Raw genomic sequence first — 9,136 nt, forward strand, 5'->3', positions numbered from 1 at the left:
GGACAGATAGACCACGAGGTTGATTAACTATTAACCTACGTAGTAATTTTAACTTTTCAGATGAAAGATGAAACATATTGCATAGCTTATAGATGAAATCCATAACCTGAAGGTGTTTTTGTAATAATTGTATTAAAGGTTACACATACAAAGATAAAAGAGTAATGCAAACTAAAAGAAATATGAAGAGTGAGGAAAAGAAAAAGAAAAATGCAAAGAGAGAGAGAGAAGAAAAAAAGAAGAAAAAAGAAATATAAAAGTGATCCCCCTTCCCTCCAGACAAGTATAAACAACTCTCATAACTTAGCACCTTCTCTAGTATTTCAATAATAATAAAAAAGTTCTCTTCTTTCCACAACTCATCTCTTACCAATAAACAGATTATAAAAACTCAGTCATTCAGTTCTATCCAGCAAAAGTCCATTAAGATCCACCAGAAATTGTATGTGTATGTGTATGTGTATATGTGTGTGTATTAACCTTAATGAAATAAATCTGTTTTGTGCTCCAACTTATCACTTTCTCTAAGAGATAAAGCAAAAGAAACCTCTCGCCAGTTGTAAACAAATCTTTAAAGCATAAAGGTCATAAAGAAATTCTATTAACAACTACCAGAAACCCCTACCTACCTACCTACCTACCTACCCTGATTGAATAAGTTCATTTTGTAGTCCTTCCATTTATTTCTTAAAAGCTTGATCTTTAATCCTGACAAATAGTGTCCCACAAGTTGATTTCTTATATTTTTCTCTTTGTCTCCTGTCAGGAACAACTTCAGTAGTTTATCAGGTCCCTTTTGTAAGTCCAAAATGAAAAAGCTATGCAAGTCACTCTTCTGATTTATTATTTGTATGTCCCCTTTAGTTATGAAAACATCAGCCAGTTTCATTTGTAGATCCACTGTGGCATCTTTTTCCATGTCACTCTTATATTCTATCATTTTTAAATCCATTTTCAAATCCACATAATCTTCTTCCATATCACTCTTATAGTCTGATGGTTTTTTAAAAATCCATTTTCAAATCCACATTCACCTCAGTCTCGATTTTATCCTGTAAAGTCTGTTCTTCTTCTGTAACCTCTGTTATATCCATTTCTACAGTGGCAGACAATCTTCAAAGTAATTTCTGGATACATTGTTCCCAGACAGCTTTAATTTCTTCTGCAATTAAATAATATTGCTCCATTGTATTAACAGGTCTCTTCTCCTTTAATTGTAATCTTTAGTTTTCTCTGGTTCCCTCTAGTCAATCTTCAAAGTCCCCTCTTCAAAGTCCCCTCATGTTTATTCTCCAGTCAGCAAAACTTTCCCACAAAAGGATTTCTTACAGTTTATTTCAAAATCTTCATATATATTTTTATAAAATTTTAATCAACCCACAGGAAATATTCTTTCAAGTCCATCTGGCCCCTTAACTTTCCAAAACCAACATTCTAGATGTTCTTTTGCTGTTTCCCCAAAATTACAATTTTTCTATATAATCTTTAAACTTACATAAACTTCTTTCACCCAGGATAGAAGGAAGCTCTGCCAGTGTGATGAAACTTGCCCTTTAGAAGGTTTTTAACATCCAAAAGGTTGATAATAAGTAATTTCCTAAAGTAGTTAAGAGAGAAAGTGGGCAAACCCAGTGTCCATTTAAAAGCACCAAGCCACAGCATAGGCAAGATGGTTTCCCCCCAGCTCCCAGAGCTTTCAAACCCCGCAGAGATCACTATTTCACCAGCTCCTCTTTCTGCTGCGGCTGTCAGCTCCACTCATGCAGAGCCATCCTCAATTCGCCATTGCTTCCTTGGAAGTCCAAAACCATAACTTCAGATTTCTTCTTATTAATTTTGACTTGTGCCCTTTAGACTCCATATCCCCCTGATCATATATTAGAACATTGAAGTCAGCAGTTACTGAAAATTATTGGGTTAGACAATTTTGCAACCACAGAAAATTTGGATTATCCCCTGTTAGGCATGAATAGATCCTCAAAACTATGCTGAGTTTGTAACTGTAACAGCAACAACAACAACAACAGTGAATTATTCTTGGCTTTTGCAACACAGGAATTTTACTGTTTTTATTGATATGTAAAGTAGAGGTGATTCAAATGTTGCAGACTTTTAACAATTGCTAGTAGGTCAAGAATGAACCATCCATATGAAAAATCAGGGAATAAAAGTATGAAACTCAAAATACAATCTTTGGGTTGTCTAAACAAGAAACAAAATATATTTTGGGACTTTTTATCATGCTTGGTAGTGTCAGATTCAGCTGGTGCGGCACGGCTAGGGATGTGCCCAGCCGCGCTTAGTCAGTTTCACCGCCCGACCGCTAGCAGAGGAAAAGGGGAAGTGAGAAACCATGAACTGATTAATGGGCCAGCTGGCACTATTAATTAACTAAACCACAAGCGGATATTTTGTGTCAACGCCAATTTGCCTTGGGCGCTGCAGACAAAGGGGAGAGCAGCAGCTTGGAGGCAAAGCAATCAGTGCGTGATTGAGAATTCCCAGCTTTGCGCGCAACCGAAAGACCCAACGAAGACAACAAACACGCCATCGATAAAAAGCAATCAAGAACACAAAAGAACTGGACTGAATCTGCCATTTGAGGGGGGGGGGGATTACTGCAGGTAATCTGTAACCAAGCAACAGGGGCTAAGCGCAGGAATGGGGGAATTATAAATTGTGCTGTAAGATGTGCCAAGCCAATCCTGGCTTTGTCTGTACTTACTACGTTACGCTTGAGTAAACTTCTTTGCTGAACACACGTGTCACGAGAGCTGGTACACCACGAAGGCTACTGAATACCAAAGAAACCAAACTGGCCTATAAGAAAGACCAAATGAAGAATAGAAAAGAAACATGGCAAGGCAAAGTACTTCATGGCCAGTATACAGACTAGCAGGCAAAGCAGATAACAACAAGACCTGGCAATGGCTAAGAGCAGGAAAGTTGAAGAAAAAGACAGAGGGGCTAATTTGGCTGCACAAGACCAAGCCTTAAGAACAAATGCATACAAAGCCAGAACTGAGAAGACAGCAACAGACAGCAAATGCTGCCACTGCAAAGAAGCTGAAGAAACAGTGGACCACCTAGTTAGCTGCTGCAAGAAGATCGCACAGACTGACTACAAACAACGGCATGACAAAGTAGCAACAATGGCGCATTGGAATATCTGCAAGAAATACCATTTGCCTGCAAGCAAGAATTGGTGGGACCACAAAACAGACAAAGTAATAGAAAATGAAGAAGCTAAAGTGTTTTGGGACTTTAGAATTCAGACAGACAAGCACCTGCCACACAACACCCCAGCCTTCACAATTGTTGATAAGAAAGATAAAAAAGTCTGGATAGTAGACACTGCAATACCTGGAGAGAGCAGAAAAGAAGAGAAAGAACTGGAGAAAATCACAAAATATAATATACAAATAGAAGTAGAACGACTATGGCAAAAGAAAGCAAAGATACTACCAATAGTTATAGGCGCCTTAGGTGCGATCCCAAAACATCTGGAGCACCACTTGAACACCATTGGCATTGACAAAATCACCATCAGTCAATTGCAAAAGGCAGCTTTACTTGAACAGCTTATATCCTGCGACAATACCTTTAACACCATCACACAACTTCTGCCTATCCCAGGTCATTGGGAAGGACTCGATAGGTGGATAAAAATGCCAAATCCAGTCTAAACATCTGGCTGACTGCGTGACCAACCATAACAATAAAAAGCCTAGTTCATCACTTGTCAGTGCTCCAGATTGTATTCACAGAATAGCTATTCTTATTTCTTCTTTGTGTGTTTCATTTATATATTCCTAGTGAAACTAGATCCACTGCAAATAAGTTTGCTTACAGAGTACATGTTGTACAAGCAGCTAATATTTTACATTAAACATTCGTTGAGTAATACGGCAACATTCATTTCCCATCTTTTGCAAGAAATCTCTTTCATGCATTGTATTGTCACTAGCAATTTGTTTGTGGTTTTTAATTCAGGCCAATTGGATCTCAAAGGGATATAATTGTAAAAGGATGGGAGTATCGCTGATTGGGATTTTTTGCAGTGTTTTTGCAATGCCTTGAAAAGAAGAGTGTCCGTTTCCTTTAAAATCATTGGGAAAAAGATATGTTTTATGGTAGACTTATATCAGGCATGAATGGAAGGTAGATTGCACTCTGTTAATGAATACCTGGGTGATTTGTAAAAAATAAGTAAGAGTTTCTTGTTCCCTAATAATAAGGTTGGGGTGGTAGGCTTCTTGAAGGAAGACCAAGAGGCTGATTTTATAGGAAAGGAGTGTGATTCAAATACAGAAAACCCAACTTTAAACTGAGCATTTCCAAAGGGATATTGTCTCTTCCTCCGTTTTATACCTACCTTCCTCTGAGGGGCTTCAGCTTCTGGTCAAAACAGATTTAGCAAACATTCTGGCCCCCACCCTGCTGGTGTTTTTCACCCAGGCCTTTGGGAGAGGGTGACTGAGGCCCCCTTCTGGGTAGTGTGTCTTTGCTTGTTGCTGTTGCCCATTTTTTTGCCATCCTTTGTTCCTTGTTTTTATTGTTGTATTGTTTTACTGTTTTCTGTGCTTTTATTTGTGAACTACCTGGAGTCACTGGGACTCAGGGACTATAAAACATTTATAAATAAATAAATAAATAAATAAATAAATAAATAAATTTCTTTGCAGAATCTGCCATTGACTTCTGACTTATACAGGCTGAGCCCTGGGATTGATATGGTAGAGATCTCCATGTTTTTTGTGAGGAACCATATTTTCTGTTTCAAACATAGAATCATTTATTGGCTCATGTTCCCCGATGAAGCCTATCTGCTCTCATGTCATCATGGTAAATGCATGTTATCATATGCTATTAGTTCCAACATAGAAACTTCAGGGTTCTTTGACTGTATGATAAGCTTTCATTTATTTTCATAACAATAGATCTGGAAGCATTGCTTTAATTAAAAACATCTATAATTTACCGCAACCACAAATAGATCATGATGAAGACTTCACTATATTTCACAGAGCACATACTTTCCAAACAGAATACTTTCCTAAATAATGGAAAAATCAAGCCTGCAGGTTCAAATTCATAATTTTTGTTACTGTTTGTGCATTAAAATGAGGGTTTTGTTTCTGGAAAAAAAAAAGGATATCTTTGCATTATAAATTGGACCAATCAAGTGATTGTTTCCTGCTGTCACTGCCTCAAGAAGATTTACAATAGTAAACATGAAGGTAATTATCCAATTGTCTCTACTCATCCTACCTGATCCAGCAGGAGGGATGTGCTCTGGGTATTGTTGCCTAAGAAGTGTCAGCTGGTGGGGCCCAGCAGGAGACCCTTTTCTGCCCTGGCACCTGCCCTTTGGAACATCATCCCCCCTGCGACTAGATTGGCCCCATCCTGTTGGCCTTCCATGAGGCCATGAAGGGCCTGAGCCTGGGGCCTTGGGAATGGGATAGACCCCCTCTCCTGTCTGTGTGGATGATTGGATGGATAATGCCTGGTTGCTATGTGTTTTATTGGTATTTCTTATACTGTGCATTTTATGTATTTTATTGTAAGCTGCCTAGAATCATGTAAAAGTGAGATGGGCAGCTATATAAATTGAATGAATGAATAAATGAATGAATGAAAGAAAGAATATTACTAATTGGCTCACATGTGCTTTTCAGTACAATCTGCCAATCCTAGGAATAAAAAGAACTATGGTAGAGTAAAAGGAATTTCCACTCCCACCTATTGTTTATTTTTATTTATTTATTTATTATGTTCATTTATAAAGTCTCAACATATACTAGAATACATTTAATACAGAAGTAAAAGCTCCCTTAAATTTAGCTCAATATCCATGGAGTTTTCTTGGGAATAATATGTAAATGGTTTGCCATTGCCTTTTTCCAAGACATCTTTTATTTCCTTTTCTAACTTATAGTCCTGGGATTTATTGATCTCCTATCCAAATAGTAACCATATCCAACCCTGCTTAGCTTTTTCAAGATCCACCAAGATCTGCTAGCAGACGCCATGTGAAAATCACATTTCAGGAAAAAGGGGTACTGTCCTGCTTGATCAGAATGCCTTAAGGTTTTTATTAATGAAAATTACATCTTTCCTCTCTGATTATAAATGTCTACCTGAAACTGTCAGAGATTAAGAATGTGATGTTATCTCTGTGTTCAGAATGTTCAGCCTTCCTTCCCAAACCTTTTAATCCAGGTTAAGTGATAGCTGCCAGAAAAGAGGAATGAGCTGGTATTATTGTTATAGCATGGAAGAACTAAGATAAAAATAATGTAACACCAGACTATGTTCTAAAGATGCAGTTTTATGGTTCCTGAAATGGCATTCCAGAGGTCATATGACAGATTGGTTCTGCACAATAGAAACTTCCATGTACCTTACTTCTTCAGTGAAGAGCCCCAACACTGGAGAAAGAGGAAAGCTGACTGGCTGATCCTTAGACATGTGTTAGGGTTGAACATACTATGAAAATGATTGATAAGTGTTTGGATCTCATGTGAGTGCAACATTCGTAAAAGCTGCCCAACTTTTTTCAGGCTTCTGTGCAAGCCACACACAAACAAAAAAGGTGCCACTTTAAAGGAATTGATTAATTAAAGGCAATGCAACTTTTAAAGCAGTGCTCCATTTTTTTCAGGTCTTGCAGGAAGCCTGGGGGGAAAAACAGCTTGCTTTAATGGACCCCAGGTGAAAGGTCCCATTCAGAAATGCATGACCAAATAGGACCCCCCCCCCTTCTCTTTTTTCTCTCTTTCTAAATGTGATGGGTATTTAACATCGATCTTGTCCTTAATTTCCCCTGGCCAACAGGAAATTGGTGAGGGAATAATTTTGAAAAATCCCAGATAAGTCTTCTCAGCATGTCAGTTTCAGATGTGAAATGAGGGTCCTATCTGTTCAGAGGCTGAAAGTCCCTTGAGGCAGGAGCTTCTGTTTTCTTCTCAGCTTTCCTTCTAGCTGCATAACTTGATATTGGGGCAGGTAAGCAAGTATTTCAAAGGATAGAAGATCTCAAGATTTTGTTTTAGGCAGAGAAACCAAGTTTTTCTGGGGTTGCCTGAGGAAGAGAGGGTGAAAAATACTGCTCAGAACAAAGTACTCAGAAAGTGTTTTATTCTAGTATCGATCGATATTTCCATGAAATAAGATTTGGGGGTAGGAATGGGGGGGGGGGGAAATCTCGTCTTGATGTCCCTTGTCTTCAAGCTAGATAAAAATTGAATCATTCCGTTTTGTGATTCAAAAGTAATACATTTATTTTTTAAAGAATAAAGAATTTGGGTATACAGTTCCCTCTCCCAACAATTTCAAATCCTCTCCAGTATTTCAAGCTATCAGTTCATGGCAGGTGATCCAACTTGAGAAAAAGAGAGAAAGAAAACAAAGAAACAGGGCAGCATTACAGCTCTACAACCTTTGCTACCTATAAATACTCAGAAGCAAATCCTAGCATGGTGAAACAAAGTTGAATGCAGGATCCCCACTGCATCTCCATAGTTTCCTATGGGTAGGTGATTCTGGGTGGGAGGGGAAATGATTGCAGGGAATCTACCGGTCACTGAAACTACTCTGCATTACATTATGTAAGGACAGCCAACAGTGCCCAGCCTCACTATTGACCTTGGGTGGGGGGAGCAGCACATTTCCTTCTGATTCAAGGACAGAAGGGAAGCACATCAGTGTGACTGTGATGAAGAAGAGTGCTAAAATTATAATTCAGATGGGCTGCCCACAGCCACCTTTTATCACCTTTTAGGCACACATAAACTGTGAATTTCTCAGCCATTAAATGTAGCAAAGGCCACCAATTTAAATTGTTTTAAAAGGGACTAATACATGGAGGAGAGGGACCACTGGAAGAGAGCTATAAACCTTCCTATCTGGCTTGTGAACTTTCTGCATATATTAGGTTGACTACTGCATGATAAGATCCGCATAGTCAAAGCTAAGGTTTTTCCAGTAGTAATGTATGGCTGTGAGAGCTGGACCATAAAGAAGGCTGAGCGCCGAAGAATTGATGCCTTTGAACTGTGGTGCTGGAGAAGACTCTTGAGAGTCCCCTGGACTGCTAGGAGGTCAAACCAGTCAATCTTAAAGGAAATCAACCCTGACTGCTCATTGGAAGGACCGATAATGAAGCTCAAGCTCAGATACTTTGGTCACCTAATGCGAAGAGAGGAGTCTTTGGAAAAGACCCCGATGCTGGGAAAGATTGAAGGCAAAAGGAGAAGAGGACAGCAGAGGATGAGATGGTTAGATAGCATCACTGAAGCAATGAGCATGAAACTGAGCAAACTCAGGGAGGCAGTGAAGGACAGGAAGGCCTGGTGCAATATGGTTCATGGGGTCACGAAGAGTCGGACACAACTTAACGACTGAACAACAACTGCATGATAGTGAGGGCTTGACTAAATGGCACTCCCACTTTTTAAAGTCGTAATTGTAGAATTCACCATTTACAGTACAGCCACTTTAGAGAGTATATCAACTCAGGCTAAACTCTGAAAATACGTTCTAAGGTTTATAGGATTTGGGTTGTGGGTTTACAACAGAAGAATTTTCAAATCTTGGCATAGTTTAGAGCAGTGTTTCTCAACCTTGGCAGCTTGAAGATGTGTGGACTTCAACTCCCAGAATTCCCCAGCCAGCAGGGCTGGCTGGGGAATTCTGGGAATTGAAGTCCATACATCTTCAAGCTGCCAAGGTTGAGAAACACTGGTTTAGAGATTAGAGATAGTTCTTAAGGGAGGAAAAAGAAGATTGATAACCTCTCCATGCACTTTCCAAAGGCTTTTGTTTTTCCATTTTAAAGTAAGGAAACAATAACAAAAGAATTAATCTGTATTCTTACTGAGCTGTCTTGCATTGACATAGACCAGTAGTCCACGTAGCCCAGTTCTGCCTATTTAGAATAGATTGGGAGCAGTTTTCCAGATCTCTTTCCCATCTCTAATCATTTAACCAGAAATGCCATGGCTTCAGTCTGGGACGATCTGTATGCAAACCATGTGTTCTACTCTTGAGTTATATCCCATATTTACATGATGTAAAAACTGTATTTGTTTACAAATATACATTATATTGTGAAGCTACAAAGATTTCTTTG

The sequence above is a fragment of the Python bivittatus genome, unplaced genomic scaffold (assembly GCF_059951505.1).
Source record: "Python bivittatus isolate LINGU-HERP-01145 unplaced genomic scaffold, Pbiv_v1 ctg000580_np1212, whole genome shotgun sequence".
Classification (NCBI taxonomy): domain Eukaryota; kingdom Metazoa; phylum Chordata; class Lepidosauria; order Squamata; family Pythonidae; genus Python; species Python bivittatus.